The following is a 19,812-nucleotide window of genomic DNA, read 5'->3' as shown; positions in this document are numbered from 1 at the left end:
GCAGTTCTTATCATTATTACAGTATTTAACATCTAGAAGGTGCCAGAAATGATTTAGGTTTTGCATATGATGTGGAAATAGCCACAAATGTTTGCCTTCTGTGAACTAAAAGAATGCATTAGGAAGGTTGAAGCTGGCTGTACACAGCAAAAACATACCAAAGGGAGAAAAAAGTATTCGGATAATTAAGGGACCTTTAAAATTCCAACATAGATCATTTAGGTAGAGATTAGCCAGCAAGTTGCAGCTGACTCAGTTTGATTACGCAGACTGGAATAAGGAAGTAAAGTTAGAGTAAAACAGGTTATTTGAGTGAGATTCAAAGCCATAAATCTGGTAAGTCTTTTAACTATTTGTTCTCATCCATCTACTTTATTTGTTTTTTTAGGACAATATTGAAGAAAATTAAACTTGGGTATAAACAGAAAAAGAAAAAAGGGGGTGTAAGGTATATCTGATTTTTTACATAAAATATCATATAGTTGGCGGGAATGGAGGTGCTGCTGCTGCTGCTACTACCACTACCACCACCACCACTACTACTACTACTACTATTACTACTACTACTACTACTACTACTACTACTACTACTACTACTACTACTACTGCTGCTGCTGCTGCTGCTGCTACAACTATTATTTATGGTTATTATGTGCTTAGGTCATTATAATGATTTCACGTGGTCCTTATAGCAATCTTGGGAGGTAGGTGCTACTATTATCCCCATTTTACAGATGGAGAAACTGAGGTGAACAAAGGTTAAATGATTAGCCCTTGGTTACATGGCTAGTAAGTATGTGAGGCTGAATTTGAATTCAGGTCTTCCTCTCCATAGGCCAGGCTTTTTGTTTTCACAAACAGCAAGCAACATAGATAAATGATATAGTAGAGGGCTAGTCCTACTCAAAAAAACCTGAGTTTGAATTCAGCCTCAGTTGCTAACTAGATATGTGATGCTGAGCAAGTCACTTAACTGTTCATCTTTTCTTTCTTTATCTACAAAATGAGGATTATAACCTACCTCAGTGTTTTCACAAGAATTAAACATATAAAACTCTTTGTAACTCTGAAAGTATCATGCAAATGTTAGTTTTTATTATTATCCTCTCAATTTTTATTACTGGTATTCTTATGATCTTTATCATAATGCATTGATTTTTGTCATGTAGGTAAAAAAAGATGCTCAGAATTTCCACTCCTTACTAAACACATGAATGAATATTTGTTATGATATCTTAATGAAATGTCATATGTTACTTTCCATACTTAACTTGAATCCCTTTTGGGTGAATAGTTTTGGAAATCATAAACTAATGTGGGTCATGTAAATTTCTGTGGGATACAGTGCAATTCTGCAGTATTCTTAAAGTTATCTGATATTATACTTCCACATAAGGTTGTGTGTACAGAGTGTATTCAAATATAATACGGTTCAGTGGAAAGAGCATAGCCTATAGGCTCATAGGATCTAGATTAAAATCCTGATTCTTGCTACATAGGTGAAGGTAGGTAAGTAGTTTCACCTCCCTGAGTCTTTGTTTCTTCATCTATAAAAGAGGCATACTAAGCAATCTTTAAGGACCCCTTCCATAACTAGATCTCACTATCCTAGAGTCATTTCAGTTCTGTCCAAATCTTTGTGACCCCATTTGGGATTTTCTTGACAAAGATACTGGAGTGGTTTGTCATTTCCAGTTCCTTTTACAGATTAGGAAACTGAGGCAAATAGAGTTAAGGGACTTTCCTAGGAATACACAGCTAGTAGGAGTCTAACGTCAGATTTGAGTTCATGAAGATCAATCTTTTTTTAAAAAATTATTTATTTATTTAACTCTTCAATATTCATTTCCACAAAATTTTGGGTTCCAAATTTTCTCCCTGTTTGTCCCCTCCCGCTCCCCCAAAACGCTGAGCATCCTAATTGCCCCTATCACCAATCTGCCCTCTCTTCTAACATCCCTCCCTTCCCTTATCCCCATCTTCTCTTTTGTCCTGTAGGGCATGATAACTTTCTATACCCCATTATCTGTATTTCTGTTTCCTAGTTGCAAGAACAATACTCAACAGTTGTTCCTAAAACTTTGAGTTCCAACTTCTCCCCATCCCTCCCTCCCCACCCATTCCCTTTGGAAAGGCAGGCAATTCAATATAGGCCATATCTGTGTAGCTTTGCAAATGACTTACATAATAGTCATGTTGTTATAATTCCTTCCATCCTATCCTACCCCCCATTGCTTCTATTCCCTCTTTTGATCCTGTGCCTCCCCAAAAGTGTTGACTTCAAATTGCTCCCTCCTTCCACTGCCCTCCCTTCTATCATCCCCCCCCCACCCTGCTGATCCCCTTCTCCCACACTTTCCTGTATTGTAAGACAGGTTTTCATACCAAAATGAGTGTGCATTTTATTCCTTCCTTTAGTCGAATGTGATGAGAGTAAGCTTCATGTTTTTTCTCTCACCTCACCTCTTTTTCCCTCCACTGAAAAGTCTTTCATTTGCCTCTTTTATGAGAACCTGCCCCATTCCATTTCTCCCTTTCTCCTCCTAATATATTTCTCTCTCACTGCTTAATTTAATTTTTTTAAGATACTATCCCTTCCTATTCAGTTCACCCTGTGCTCTGTGTGAGTGTGTGTGTGTGTGTGTGTGTGTGTGTGTGTGTGTAATCCCACCAACTACCCAGATACTGAAAAGTTTCAAGAGTTACAAATATTGTCTTTCCATGTAGGAATGTAAACAGTTCAAATTTAGTAAGTCCCTTATGATTTCTCTTTGCTGTTTACCCTTTCATACTTCTTTTGATTCTTGTGTTTGAAGGTCAAATTTTCTTTTCAGCTCCGGTCTTTTCATCAAGAATGCTTGAAAGTCCTCTATTTCATTGAAAGATCATTTTTTTTCCCCTGAAGTAATATACTCAGTTTTGCTGGGTAGATGATTCTTGGTTTTAGTCCTAGTTCCTTTGACTTCTGGAATATCATATTCCATGCCCTTCTATCCCTTAATGTAGAAGCTGCTAGATCTTGTGTTATCCTGATTGTATTTCCACAATACTTGAATTGTTTCTTTCTAGCTGCTTGCAATATTTTCTCCTTCACCTGGGAATTCTGGAATTTGGCCACAATGTTCCTAGGAGTTTCTCTTTTTGGATCTCTTTCAGGCGGTGTTCTGTGGATTCCTTGAATACTTATTTTGCCCTCTGGTTCTAGAATCTCAGGGCAGTTTTCCTTGATAATTTCATGAAAGATGATATCTATGCTCTTTTTTTGATCATGGCTTTCAGGTAGGCCCATAATTTTTAAATTGTCTCTCCTGGATCTATTCTCCAGGTCAGTTGTTTTTCCACTGAGATATTTCACATTATCTTCCATTTTTTCATTCTTTTGGTTTTGTTTTGTGATTTCTTGGTTTCTCATAAAGTCATTAGCCTCCATCTGTTCCATTCTAATTTTTAAAGAACTATTTTCTTCAGTGAGCTTTGACTCCAGGACCAACCCTCTATCCAGTATGTAACCTGGCAGATTTATCTCTAGATCTATGATTTTACAGTCATGAATGAGATTTAGACATGGGCTTTGGGTGAAAACTATTTGAAATTTGTCTCTCTCTTGCTCTGCAGAGCTCCCCTTTAGCACGCAAATCAAGTTGCTAATGAAAAAAAAGTTGCTGTATTTGTCTTGTAGTTGTCCCAATGGTCAACTAGTTCTTTCTTTAGGGAAGGCCTACTTCAAAAAGAAGTGCTTTTTTAGAGGTGGAGACAATGGTCTTTCCATTTAGCACCGTCCTCTCAAGGGGATTATACTCACAGGGTCTCAGAGGTATAAAGGGCCTCAAAGGCAATTTAGTTTTACTTGTTCAGCACTGTCCCACAAAAGACCATCTAGATAATAGGCAGGAATAAAGTAAACTTAATGTCTAACAACAGAATTGAAACTGATAGCAATTGCTTTCTTTTGTTTGTTTCGTTTTTATTTTGCTCCCATAGGCTTTGAATCAAGAGTCAGCAAGCATTAAATGCTTAAAATGTGCTATGCAATGTGTGAAGTTCTGAGGATACAAAGAAAATTAAAAATATTCTCTGCCCTCAAGACGCTGATATTTTAATGGGGGAGACAACACTAAATAAGGTATATTTAAGACGTATGCAGTGTAGTATAGATGGAAGGATAATCTGAAAAGAGAGGCATTATTGTTTGGGGTTAGAGTAATAGGTCAGGCCTTCTGCATGTGGTGCCACTTCAGCTGAGTCTTAATAGGCCCAAGAAAAGCTAAAGGGTGGAGGTAAAGAGATAGTACATTCCAGGCATAGGCAAAATCAGTGCAAAAGTAAATGGCAAATAATATGCTTCTCAGCAAGAGGCCTCCTGGGTATGTGAGCTCAGAAAATAGATCCGACATTTGTGATAAGAGATAGTTTTTAGATTTCAGATATAGAAATGACCTATCATAATTATTTCCAGGTTTATTAGAATTAATAATGTAATTATGAAAACACTAAGAGAGGTAGTATGCCACCATAGATATAGGGCAGGTCTTGGAGTTGGGAAGACTTTGATTCAAGTGTCATTTTTGAAACATATGTTATATGACTATTATCAAGTCATAACTGTTTGATGTCCCAGAAAATTGTCCTATTTTATATTAATTTATTTATTTTTAGCTTTCAACATTTACTTCCACAAGATTTTGAGTTTCAAATTTTCTCCCCAACTCTCCCCTCCCCTCATCTCAAGACAATGTGCATTCTGATTATCCCTTCCTCCAATCAGCCTTCCCTTCTATCACATCCCTCCTTTCTCTTATCCCTACTCCCTCTATTTCCTTGTAGGACAAGATAGATTTCCGTACCCCATGGCCTGTATGTCTTATTTCCCAGTTGCATGGAAAAGCAATTTTTAACATTCATTTTTAAACTCTGAGTTTGAACTTTTCTCCCTTTGTCCCTCCCTACCCATCCCCACTGAGAAGGCAAGCAATTCCATAGAGGCAATACATGTGTAGTCATGATAAACATTTCTATAGCAGTCATATTGTGAAAGACTAACTATATTTCCTTTCATCCTATCCTCCCCCTGACTTTTTCTATTCTCTCCTTTGACCCTGTCTCCAGTCAAAAGCATTTATTTCTAATTACCACTCCTCCCATTTGCCCTCCCTTCTATCATCCCCCTCCCAATTCCTGGTTATCCCCTTTACCCATACTTTCTTGTATGGTAAAATAGATTTTTGCACTAAATTGAGTGCACATGTTATTCCTTCCTTAAGCCAAATCTGATGAGAATAAGGTTCAGTCTTTCCCTCACCTTCCCTCTCTTCGCCTCCACTGAAAAAGCTTTTTCTTGTTTCTTTTGTGAGAAAGATAATTTACCCCATTCTATTTCTCCCTTTCTCCTTCTCCCCATACAATCTTCTCACCCCTTACTTTTATTTTTTGAGATATCACTCATTAATATTCACTTCACCCTTGTGCCCACTGTCTATATGTATATAATCCCTCCAATTATCCTAATACTGAGAAAAGTCTCAAGAGTTACAAATATTATCTTTCTTTATAAGAATGTAAATAGTTCAACTTTAGTAAGTCCCTTATGATTTCTCTTTCCTAATTGCCTTTTCACACTTCTCTTGCTTCTTTGTGTTTGAAAGTCAAATTTTCTATTTAGATGTGGTCTTTTCATCAAGAATGCTTGAAAGTCTTCTATTTCATTGAATGATCATTTTTTCCCCTGAAGTATTATACTCAGTTTTGCTGGGTAGTTGATTCTTGATTTTAGTTCTACCTCCTTTGACCTCTGGAATATTGTATTCCAAACCCTCCCATCCCTCAGGGTAGAAGTTGTTAGATCTTGTATTATCTTGATTGTATTTCCACAATACTCAAACTGCTTCTTTCTGGCTGCTTGTTATATTTTCTCTTTTACCTGGGAGCTCTTGATTTTGGCTACAATATTCCTAGGAGCTTTCCTTTTGACATCTCTTTCAGGAGACAATCAGTGGATTCTTCCAATATCTATTTTACCCACTGATTCTAGAATACCAGGGCAGATTTCCTTCATAGACTCTTGAAATACAATGCCTAGGCTATTTTTTTTGATCAGGGTTTTCAGGCAGTACAATAATTATTAAGTTGTCTCTCTTGTATCTATCTTCCAGGTCAGCAGTTTTTCCAATGAGATATTTCACATTGTCTGCTACTTTTCATTCTTTTAGTTTTGTTTTATAATTTCTTGATTTTTTCATAAAGTCATTAGCTTCCATCTACTACATTCTAATCTTTAAAGAATTCATTTCTTTTGTGAGCTTTTGAACCTCATTTTCCATCTGGTCAGTTCTGTCTTTTAAGACATTCTTCTCCTCCTTGGCTTTTAGATCTCTTTTGCCATTTGGGTTAGTCTATTTTTAAGGTGTGATTTTCTTCAGTATTTTTTGGAGTCTTCTTTAGCAAACAGTTGACTTGGCTTTCATGATTTTCTTGCATCACTTTCATTTCTCTTCTCAATTTTTCCTCCACTTCTCTTATTTGATTTTCAAAATCCTTTTTGAGCTCTGCCATGACCTGAGAGTAGTTCGTATTTTTCTGGGAGGCTTTGGATGCAGAAGTTTTGACTTTGTTATCTCCTTCTAGTTGTATGTTTTGATCTTCCTTATCACCAAAGTAAGATCCTATAGCCTGATTTTCCCCCTTCATTTGTTCATTTTCCCAGCCTAACCCTAACCCTAACCCTAAATTACCTGACTTTTGAGTTCTTTGTCAAGGTAGTTCTTTGCTTCCAGTGGGGTTGAGGTGGTATACTGTCAGCCACTGGATCCCCCCAAAATCTGTGGACCTAGATCTCCAGAAACAGTTGCTGCCACTGCCCCTGCTGCTACTGGAGTCACAGGCTCCTCTACCCCTTTAGTCTGCCCTGGGGTTGAGGTGGGATCACTCTACTCTCTCACACAGGATTTTTCTACTGACATTCCAATTTATCCTTGGTGTTTTGGAGTTGTGAAGTCTGGAAACTGCCACAGATGCCAGAGATTCAGACCCCCAAGGCCTGTTCAGGTCGTCTATGGAGGCATGTCCCATACTGTCCTGTGTTCTGCTCCCAGCACAGTGGGATAGAAGCTTCCTGTTGAGCTTCCAGTCTGTCTTCTGCTGGGGATTTGCTTCACACTCTCATTCTGTGGGTTCTACGTAATTTTTTCAGTCATTTTTATAGGTAGTTTTCTGGTTTGGGGGAGAGAACTCCAGCAAGTCTTTGCTTTTACTCTGCCATCTTGGTTCCACCCTCCTGAATTTTCAGAATTTCTCCTATTTGCTGTATAGAAGTGGAACTTCTGTGCTACCTCTGAGAATAGCCACACAAGGAATTGCTATTTTTATGATATCAGTCACAGTTCTCTATACACACCAAACATCACCATATCTATGTGGATACATAAAAGTGGTTGCCAAAATAACCCAGGTATACCTTTAGTTGTAGAATAATAATGGCAAATTCCTCAGATCATTTAGAGACTAAGTAACTCTCTGCTTTAGAATCACAATGACTGAAAACTCAGTGAGAAAAGTCAAATTGATTCCTTGAAATAGGAGGATGATTCAAGTAGCAATGACCACAGCTTTCTGCTTCATACTTGCAGGGGGTTAGGCTATAAATCTTGCTTAATGCCACCTGTGCTGAATAATTTATGAATTAATCCCATATTGTACAGTATTGGAATAAAGATGTTGCCCTCATATTTTAGAGCTTAGCCTTTTGTTAGAGAAGATAGATTAAGGGCAATAATTAAAATTATATATTATTTTCAATATTATAAAAAAAGCATCTAAACAAATATGTGGCTAGTCAAAAGTTTTACAAGCTTTTTCCCTACTAGCAAAAATTCTTTGCTTAATTAATTTTATAATTAGATTGATTATTCTTAATTATTGTCTCTTTGAATAGAATATAAATTGGGTACTCCTCATAAATTACAGCATTTGGTTTCAGTGATTTTTCTCTTCATCATTTACCGGGTGCTAACAGCCTGGAAATGGAGAGTAATCAGAGACATCAGTAGGAAATGGAGCACCTATGTCAGATCAGGTCTGAGTAGAATAGATAACTTCCTAATTGGTGTGACATAAGGGTTACAGGTTGGTCAGTCTAGAAAATAAAATGTATTTTCTATATCACCTTGATGTCAGATTTAAAATTTCCACTGTAATTATTCTCTTCAATTCAAGAATTAAAAGTACGTATTAAATTTAAAAGTTTTATGTGGAAACCTGGGTAGAGTAAGCCATCTATTTGTAATTAGGTCATAGATTTAGATTGGAAAGGAACCATCATATCCAACAGTCACATTTTGCTGATGAGAAAACTGTGATTCAAAGAGATGAATTGATTTCTCCTGAGGTCACATAGCCATGTAAATGTTTGAAATAGGTTTTGAACTCATGTCTTCTTTATTACAAGTCCAGTTTGCTTATTCTATTGTATGCAACCTGACTGCTCTGGTTATACTAAGCACAATAGAGGTTTAATAGATAGCAAACGATCTTAAATTATTTTTAACTACTAATATCTAAGTTCATATTAGTTAACAGCTTATAAATGAATTTATCTAGCTGTAGCTCTAAGGGGTTGGAAAACTAAGATAGAGGAACAACTTTGCCCATGTTTCATTTCTGTACAACCCAATCTTCTTTCTTTCTATTTCCTCCCCTCCCACTCTCTCCTCCCTCCAAAAAAATAAACTTGGAACAAGGGAGAGAGTCTAGAAAAGAATGCAATACACACAGGAGGTGAGTGTGCCCTACAGGTAAAGAAAGAAGGCCACTCTGGTCCATTAAAGAGAATTCCTTATCTTGAAAACACAATTTATAAATGTGAAGAAGTTTCTCTTCTTTGCAATGTCCCTTCTCACAAAACCTGGGCCCCAGTCTTTTTCCCAAGAACCAAGTTAAGTCAATCACTATTAATTACTTAATAAGTAAAAGGCACTGTGACAAGTGCTAGGATTATAGAGATAAGGTCTCTATAGATAGATATAGATAGATATCCCTCATCTCTGGTGGAAGAGACAATATGAAAACAACTACACAAATGCAAGGTATATACCATGTAAATGGAGATTAATTTCAGAGGAAAGAAACTAGCAACAAAGCATACAGAGACAGGCCTCCTACAAAAAGGGATATTTGTGCTAAGACCTAAAGGAAGTGAGAGCAGACATGAAGTAGAGCTAGGAGGGACAGCACTCCAAGCATGAGGGGAGGACCATTCAAATTACTTGGAGTTAGGAGATGGAGTGTGTATGCCCAATCAAGGAGGTCAATATGTTGCCACATTTGAACTGGATGAACAAGGGGACTCAGTGACCCCACAGGGCAACATATCCAGTAATTCATGAATAGTAACTATTCCTTGCCATGTAGCAGAATATCTGAAAACTCTGGTCTTCTACCTTTGACCTTTCTCAGAACACTTTTTTTCACTGGCAGATTATTATGTCTGATCATCACCTTGAGCTTCATTAATCATCTAGAAGATGACCACGGAGGACTAAAATTTTGTTAAATGAGGGTGATGTGATTATGATTAGGTTTGCATGTAATCATTACATAAATGCATGTGGGGATACAAATAGTATGCTTCATAATAAGTCATTCAATCCTGAGTTAGAAATGTCAGGGAATTTACTGACCATAGGCAATTTTCCCTTTACCCTTTCATATTAAAATCCTGCTTCTATAGAAATGGCTGCAACTTCTAAAGATATTGAACTAGTCGAAACTTTAAGTGTCAAGGAAAATATATGTGGCAATTGCCACTTTATATAATCAAACACACTTCTAGAACTGAAGATAAAGGTATGGTATTTCAAAAAAAGTTACAGGAAAAAATTAAAGAGTTTTATCTCTACTTCCTTTATTTCAAATGATGATATATCCCTTTAAAAAGTACAATTTTCCTAAAACATTTCTTGAAATGGAAACTTTTAAAGTTAGCTTTAAAAGATATAGACCCAGAAACAGTCAGTCCACATTTGCTAAGCATCTACTTTGTAATGAATAGAATACTAAAAGCAAGAGACTTACAACAGATGATCCTAACTCTTAAAAAATGCAGACAGTCTTATAGGAAATACAGGACAAATATACATGAAAAAGTGTTAAAAGACAAGGAAAATATACAAAAATCTTGCCAATTTACACAACTGTGTGAAACTATGCACATAAATTCTGATAAGAAAACTCAAATGACTAGAATAATTGGAGTCAAGTGTGGTTAGCTAGAGAAAGTTTTGTGTTTGTCTATTTTTAGCTGGAATTTGAAAGTGAGGAATGTACCAAAGAAAAAGAGGACATCCAGGGGAAGTATTATGGGTGGGAAGAGCATGAGCAGTTCATCAGAGGGAAGGGTAAGAAAATTAAGCATAGGAGACAGAAAGTAAAAGGTGATTTTGAATCAATGTATGTGTGTGTGTGTGTGTGTGTGTGTGTGTGTGTGTGTGTGTGTGTGTGTGAAAGCTAAATACACAAAGGCATAGTCAGTGCTCATGACTGGACCACACCAATATAATAAAAGTGACAATGATACTAAAGTTAATTTCTAGTTTAAATATATTAACAATCATTTATTGAAGAACTTGCTAAAATAACATAATTCATTCAGAAATATGAAAGATCTGTACTATCCAGTGAAAGTATAAAAAGAAGAAGGGATGAAGGGGGAATAGCACTTCCATTTCTCAAACTATATTATAAAGCAGTAGTTATCAAAATCATTTGATATTGGTTAAAAAATAGAAAGATAGATCAATATAAGAGACTAAACAAGGGAGAGTCCCAATACTAGAACTCAGTAATCCAATTTTCAGTAACTAGAAAACATAAGTTATTTGGGAAATATTTCTTTATTTGATAAAAACTGATGGGAAAACTTGAAATCAATTTGACAGAAATTAGCCTGACATTATATGCCATAATGCATTCTAAATGGACACATGCAAGATTAGAAAGAAAGAAAACTGGTAACAATCATTTATAGTAAATAAGTAAAGACCTTATTTTTAAAATGTATAGAGGAATGAGTCAAATTTACAAGAATGAAAATCATTCTTCAGTTAATAAAGGGCCAAAGCACATGAACAGGAAGTTGTCAGATGAAGAAATGAATGCTATATATAGTCATATGAAAAATGCTCTATATAACTATTGTTTAGAGAAATGCAAATTCAGACAACTCTGAGGCAATATTTCAGACCTATCAGGTGAGCTAATATGACAGAAATGAAAAATGATAAATGCTGGGGGAATGCAGGAAAATTGGACACTGATGTATTGTTGGTGGAGTTGTGAAGTGACCCAACCATTCTGGAGAACAATTCGGAACTATGCCCCAAAGGCTGTAAAACTGTGCATACCATTCAATCCAGAAGTAGTACTACTAGATCTTTATTCCAAGGAGATTTTAAAAAAGAAAATAAGGACCTATATGCAAACAAAAAAAATATTTATGGCATGTTCTTTAGTGGTGGCAAAGAATTGGAAATTGAAGAGATGCTCATCAATAAGGAAATGACTGGATCAGTTGTGGTATAAGATTGTGATGCAATTCTATTGAAAGGAGGATCAAGATGCTCTCAAAAAATCCAGAAAAAGTGAGACAAAATACAATTAGCAGAATCAGGATAACAATTTACATAGAAATACAATATTATATGATGATCAACTGTAACATTTTTACAGGAATTAAACAATATATTAATTTAATATATTAATAATATATTAAACAATTTTTTCAGGAATTAAATGATTTAAGACAGTTCTGAAAGATTCATGATAAAAATAAATCCTATCTACTTCCAGAGAAAGAATTGATGGAGTACCAGTGCAGATTGAAGCATACTATTTTTGCTTATTTTGGGGATTTTTTGGGTTTTCTTTCACAACATGACTAATATAAAAATGTTTTGCATGATCAGACATGCATAATGCAATAAGAAATGGATTCAGCTTTAACATTAGAGATTATAGTATAAAGGAAAAGTAAGAGAAGCAGATCATAGACTTCTCACTCCTATGGATAGGTAATGCACTATTTGATTAATAAAAAGGATAATTGGATAGAGGCAATTATAAAATATAAAATTAATGATTTCATTACATGAGGCTGAAAAACACCTGCAAAAACAAAATTGATGCATTGATGATAAGAAGGAAAGCAGTCAGATGGTTTAGGAAGATTATTTACTTTTCAATATAAAAAATACAATAAATCTTATAAATTAATTTTGAAGGTATACTAGTAAATATACTAGTATATACTAGTAAATAATTCTTACAAATCAAAAGCAACGGCTCTGGGCTTTTCTTGTTTATTTGTCTGTGTTTGTGTGTGGTATGTGTATCTTTGTCATAAATATTTCCAGTAAAAATCTAATATCTAAAATCTAAAAAGAATGACAGTAATTAATAAGAAAATATATTTTCCAATATATAAATCACAAATAACATAAAGAGATTTGAAAGGCAGCTAAGTCTGGAAAACAAAAGTTCAAATCCAAAGCAAGTATTCATTAGCCTTGTGATCGTGAGTCAGTCAGTTCACTTTTCTTGGACTCTTTTTATATTTGTAAGATGAATATTAACTATTGAACTTATGTTGCAGGGTTATTATCAGGATCAAATGACACAATAGAAGTAAAATGTTGTATAAATGCTGTTATAATTCTAAAAAGAAGGCTATATTTTCAATAATCACTTAAATTTTCAAAATTCTTAAATATTAAAGAAAAAAAAGTAAAACCAGTCCATAATGCAACATTTCAAGAAATATATGGGGAAAGATAGTTCTAAGTGATGAAGTAAGATATTTTCCTATCAATGCTATTAGAATGCTGGTGGAATAAATAGTAGGTGCAATTTTTTTTTGGAGGGAAAGCTATATAGTAATTTACAAAAGAGCTACAAAAGTAATAATATCCTTTGACACATTGATTTCACTACTGAATAATTCTATAATTTTCCAGACAACAGATGGCATGGTGAACATCAAAAAGTTAACATTTATATTATAGTAATGATGTCAGTTTATTTTAAGATCTCACTGAAGGAAAAAGAAAATTTCCAAATCTTCTACCAATAGTGACTGGAAAAATAAAAATGAAAAAAATAGATCTTTCTGTAAAATAATATTCATCATAGCTTTAGTTGAAATAGTAAGAAACAAAACAACCTATTTATCCAATGATTAGGAAGATGTTGAACAAATTGTGGCAAATGAAAAAATAGAACTCTATTTCACCAAAAAAATGATAAAAATCAAAGAATCCAAAAAGGAAAGACATGTATGAAGAGATGTAGAATAAGGAAATCAGAACCAAAAAAAAAACAAAAAACCTCACTCTGTGAATTAATTATAATTAAAAATAATAAAAGCAGTAACAAAAGCAATTTATTCCGTGGGAAAATGAAAAAAATAGAAGCAGGCATTGCTATCTCAATTTTTTATTGGCTTCAGTTGTTTGCAGTAGGCAAGTTATGCACTAAGGTTGAGCTAAAATGAGATAGATCCTAATATATACAAATTCTCTAATTTAGATCAGTTGTAAACTAGTAGCTATTGTGAAGCCTGTAATATAGAACTCATGCCTAGATAAATGTAGAAATCTTATTTCTCCAGTTATAAACTAAATATCTGAATTCAAATAGACTAGGTTTAATTGTGAACATCTTTAAATAACTTAATAATTCCTTTGACTTGACCTGGGTTTTGCTTGTAAATATCATTATTTGGTAGATGTTATTCTATGGACCTGAATTAGGCTAATATGAAATCAAATAAGATACTAATTTTCTTTAAGCTGAGAAAAGACTAAAGACTCCTACTCAAGCCCACAGACCCTCAAAACAGCCATCCTCATCTTGTGGACCTCACTTCTGTAGGGTCCTGAACAATACTTTAGGCATATAATACTACTCCAGATGAGGCCACCTACAAAGTGAAAGAAATTGGGATTACAAGAAAGTCAACCAGTATTCTCTTCCATTGCAATTCATCTTCCCCTGTCATGTACAAGTGCTCTTTTCTTCATGTATTTCCCTGGGGTTCATTCTCTCACTCCCACACCAAAAATGAGGAAAAGGATTCATGTCTGTGAGAGATTCAATGGCATTCCTTTAGACTTTCATATAATTATTTTATTACTATCTTATTAAAGGTGATATTTGCATCTTTAGTAACAAAGTTTTAAAAGATAACTATGTTAGAAATGTGAGATTCCTATAAAAGAATTTGATGATCAACAAACTATTTCTATACATATCCAGACACCAGATGGCATGGTAAACATGATATAGTTAAAATTTTTATTATCATAGTAAGTTCAGCTCATCCTAAGATCTCATTGATAGCAAAAAAAAAAAAAAAAAATCCCAAATCTTCCTGCAATAGGTAAATATTGAGTTAAGGAAAGCTCCAACTTTCTCTGGATCATTATTGTTTGCGCTTCCCGCAGTTTGTATATTTTCCATTCACAGCAGGCAAAATTTAAAGTAGGGCATCAGCCTCAGTTGCTTGACTTTGTTTACCCTGGAGGAACACACAGTAATAACAAAGATATTTCAAGATTCCTTGCAGATTTTACACACAGTTTTTTTTTTCTACTATGACCACCTATAAAGAAGGAAACATAATTGAATTACATGATTTAATACAAAGATCCACTGTATAAGCTGGTCTTCATCCTTAACCCTTATGGAGATTCAACATGCAAAAGAAACAAGCAGTTTGGACATCTGCTACTTAAAGTCTTTGCTAACGTGCCATAGAGAATTCTTGGGACTGATTTTGAATGATAAATAAAATACACAGGATGGTAGAAGACACTGATAATACTTAAATGTAGCACCTTTTTGATGAGCTGAATTTCTGTACAGATGGTTTCCATCCAGTAAGTATCTTATGTATATCATGCTGCAGGTGGTAGGCTAGAACGGGGAGTAAGGTGGGAAGGAAGGATAGGAGGAGGGATAAGGGGAATGATTACAACTCGAGAGTTCTGTCTCCCTGAAAACTCTGGCTAAATCAGTATATTTGTTGTTTATCAGTACTGCCATCTAGAGCGATGGAAAAATGATGATGTTAAACAAAATACGTGAAATATTCTTCTTTCTGATTCTCAATGTTTGGGGCTAAAATGAAAACCATTGTTCATACTGACAACTCAGCTTAGTTTGGGTAGACAGTCAATAAACATTATTTAGAAAGAAGATCTAGAAAAACACTGAGGTAAAATAATATGTTTTAAAGAATTCTCATCTATCTTTGGTAGAAATTAATTTTTCTGTATATTATCTTTAAAAATGCTTATTTAGTTAACATGAAGAGAAAGAGGAGGCAAATTAAAATTGGTTCAGTTTCAGTGCAGAAAGATAAGATGTGTTCCAAGCACATAGTTACTAAAATTAATCTGGGTTTTCATATTAATGGCTTTAAGTCATTTTTCCAGTGCCTACCCAAGGGTAAAAGAAGACAGTACTGACAGCAGTGTTAAGAGTTCACCAAAGTTGGACACAGTACTAATACAGCCTGGAGAGCAAGCAAAAGATAACAATGGGCCAAGTGCAAGAGAAAAAAAATCTGAATGTTGTAAATTACACTCAGGTTATGAATATTGAAAGGAAAGCAGATGTTAACTAGGGAAGATCAAAACTTCTTAATAAAACTGATATAACAGACACAAAAATAGACATTCTTAATTTGTAATCTACATGTGAAAATTTTTGGCATGTACTTTTTATTCAAATGAGAACTCTCAGAAAAACGTTTGATTGCTTAAGAATAGCAATTATTTCACTTCTTCATGCAGAGTCCCTAATAAATCAAGCAAACAAGCATTTGAATGACAAAATGGATCGAGTGTGGGACTTAGACTTGTGGAATATGAGTTCAAATCCTGCTTCAGACACTGACTTAGCTACATGTACAAGTCACTTACTCTCCTTGTGCCTCAGTTTCATCATCTGTAAAAAGCAGATGCTTCAAGTCTGGTAGCATTATGTGGATCAAATGAGTTAACATTTTTAAAGCATTATATAAATAATATTCCTTATTATTATTATTATCATTTTATTATAATTTAGTATGACTTAGACATAATAGCCACGTAAGAAAGGATTGTTAAATTGAATGTTGCTGTTTAGTCTTTTCAATAGTATACAGCTTTTTATGGCTGTATTTGGGATTTTCTTGTCAAAGATACTGGAGTGGTTTGCCATTTCCTTTTCCAGCTCATTTTACAGAGGATCAAACTGAGGGAAACAGGGTTAAGTGACTTGCCCAGGGTCATACAACTAGTAAGTGTCAGAAGCCAGATTTGAGCTCATGAAGATGAATGTTTCTGACTCTAGGCTCAGCACCCATTATATCATCTACCTGCCTCATTATCATCTACAACAGTCACAGATTATAGGATTATGTGATTAGGAGGTTTACAGATTATATAAAATTAGAAGGAATAGATAACATTCTGAATAATAAAATCCCCCCACTTTACAGTCTAGACTGAACTAAATCAAGTAAGATGAAATTTAATGGAAACAAATGTAAAGTTATACATGTAGGTTCATTTTCACAATTTCAAGTTGAAAGATATAGTTATATAGTGGTTCATTTAAAATAGATTCAATGGTTTTAATGGGCTACAAGTTCAACATGTGTCACTACTCTAATGTGTCAATAAAAGATCTTAATGTGATTTTAGGCTGCTTTTAAAGACATAGGTTTGATGAATACCTAGATGTCTCTTGCCAGAGCACATCCATGCCCAGAGAATTGTGTTCACTCCTTGACACAACAATTTAAGACAACTAATAACAGGTGGTTAGGTAATGTAGTAGATTGTTGGACCTTTAGTCAGAAAAACTGAGTTCAGATCCTTGCTCAAACAACTTCTAGCTATGTGACCCTAAGCAACTCAGTAATTGTTTGTCTGCTTCTATTTTTCAATCTGTAATATACTAGTAGCTGCAAATATTTAAATAGAATTTTAAAGTTTGTGAAGTGTTTTACGGAGGACAGAGTCAAGATGGTGGATTAAAAGGTAAGGGACTCACCTGACCTCTCCAAAATTTTATTCCAAAAGACTTTAAAATAACTCCTCAATTGGAGTTGTTAATTGGTTGAACCATTCTGTAGAATAATTTGGAACTATGCCCAAAGGGCTATAAAACCATGCATACCCTTTGACATAGAAATACTAATGCTAGGTCTGTATCACAATAGAGATTTTTTTAAGAAGGAAAAGGATCCATCTGTACAAAAAAATATTTATGGCAGCTCTTTTCTAGGGGTAAAAAATTAGAAATTAAAAGGATGCATATCAACTGGGGAATGACTAAGTGTCATGGTATGAGATTATGATGGAATACTATTGTACTAAAGAAATGATAAGCAGAAAAACCTAGAAAGACTTACACGTTTTGATGCAAAGTGAAATGTAGTACAATGTAATAGCACTATTATAAGATGATCAGATGTGAATGACTTAGTTATTTTCATCAATACAATGATCCATGACAACTTTGAAGAATTTAGAGTGAAAAATGCCATCCATTCCAGAGAAAGATCTGATGTTGTCTGAATGCAGATTGAAGCAACTTTAAAATAAAATAAAGTAACTCCTCAAAACAACTTCTGGAACAGTATAGCTCACAAAAAGATAAGGTGAAACAATTTTTCCAGCACATGACAACTTAAATGTTTGGAGGGAAAGGTCTGTTTCACTGGGGTAAGAATATAGATTATGAAGGCCATGCCATTACAGGTCAGCAGCCTGTACATATGTACATGAATATGTGTGTATGCATATATATGTGTATGTATATATGTGTACATATGCATATGTGTGCATATGCATGTAAGTATACATATATGTATACACACACACATAGACAGAGGGCACAGAGTCAGCTGAATATGAAGGGAGAATAGCTAAAAAATTAAAATTTACTGTTGAATGGAATGTACTAGCAATAAGAGAAAGGGAGAGATAGAATGCAGCAAATCATCTCACATGGAAGAGAGAAAAAAGAGCTTCTACAATGGAGAGGAAAAGGGGGGAGATGAAAGGAAATTGAGTTTTACTCTCATGGGATTTTGCTTAAGGAGGGCATAACATATAGTCAATTGAAAATGGAAATTTATTTTACCCTTCAGGAAGGCAAGGGGGAAGGGAATAGAAGAGGGAAGATGATAGAAGGGACAGAAAATTGGGAAAAGAAATAATCACAAGCAAACACTATTGTGGGAGGACAGGTCAAGGGAAAGAATGGATTAAATGAAAAGTACAATATGTGTGGTCATCCTTTGTTGCTGAAGAATACCATGCCATCAGAGAAATGACGACATGACTTGCACTTCACTTTGTTTTGAGCGAGGGAGGGCTGTGCAGGTCACTAGCCTCACTTCTCCAGAGCCATCTGAATCCAGTGACCAGATAATCATCAGGATGACTGGAGATGAACCAGGATGAGGCATTGGGATTAAGCAACTCACCCAAGGTCATAAAGCTAGTGAGTGTCAAGTGTCTGAGGTGAGATCTGAACTCAAGTCCTCCTGACTCCTGCACTGGTGCTTTATCCACTGCACCACTTAACTGCCAAACACAGGGTAGGATAGGACAGAGAGAAATGCTGTTATTCTTTTACAACATATATATTATGGAAGTGCTTTGCATTGTTACACATGTATGACCTATATAAAATTTCTTGCTTTCTCAGTGAGGGTGGGGAGGGAGGGAGGGAGAGATTATGGAACTCAAATCTTTAAGGATGAGTGATAAAAATTGTTTCAGCATGCAACTGGAAATTAAGCTATACAGACAATGGAGTATAAAAATCTGTTTTACCCTTCAGGAAAATAGAGGGGAAGGGGATGGAAGAAGAGTGGGTAATAGAAAGGAGGACAGCCTGGAGGAAGGGGTGGTTGAGGTGCATGCTATCCTGGGGTGGGGAGTGGGAAGAGATGGGGAGAAAATTTTGAATTCAAATACTTGTGGAAGTGAATGTTAAGAACTGAAAAATAAATAAATAATATATTAAAAAACAGGTATACAGGAAACACAAGAAAGCATAAGGAATTCAATAAAGTTAAACTATTTATATTCCTGGGAAGATGATATTTGCAAGTCCTAAGGATTTCATTAATATTGGGGTAGTTAGAAGAAGTATACATAGAGAACATGGGTTAAATTTACTATGGTGGGTTGATAGCTAATATACGTGTGTGTGTGTGTGTGTGTGTGTGTGTGTGTGCATACAAATTAAAGGATAAGAAAATAGGAAGCAATTGGAGAAGGGAGAGGGAATGAAATAAATTATCTCATATAAAACAAGCATTAATGAGCTTCTACAGTGTAGGAAAAGATGGAGAGGTGGCACACAATTCTAAAACTGTACTCTTATTGGAAATTACATATGCACTCAACTGGAATAGAAATCTAGTTTATCCTAAAGAGAAGTGGAAGGGAAAAGGAATAAGAGAAGGGAGTGTGTGTTAGAATGAAGGGCAGATTGAGGAAGGATGTAGTCAGAAGGAAAATACTTCTTAGGAGGGACAGGATGAGAGAAATAAAAGACTAATGAGGGTAAAATTAGGGTGGAAGAAATTGCACAGTAGTCATAATTGTAAAAATATATATCATTTTTTTCTGTTAAAAGCCTCGTTTCAAAAGTATATAGAGATCTGAGTCAAATTTTAATATTTCAAACCACTCTTGAACTTATAAATAAGCAAAGTATAGGAATAGACAGTTTTCAAAAGAAGAAATCAATGCTATC

The sequence above is a fragment of the Notamacropus eugenii genome, chromosome 2 (assembly GCF_028372415.1).
Source record: "Notamacropus eugenii isolate mMacEug1 chromosome 2, mMacEug1.pri_v2, whole genome shotgun sequence".
Lineage (NCBI taxonomy): Eukaryota > Metazoa > Chordata > Mammalia > Diprotodontia > Macropodidae > Notamacropus > Notamacropus eugenii.
Note: the sequence above shows the minus strand (reverse complement) of the source record.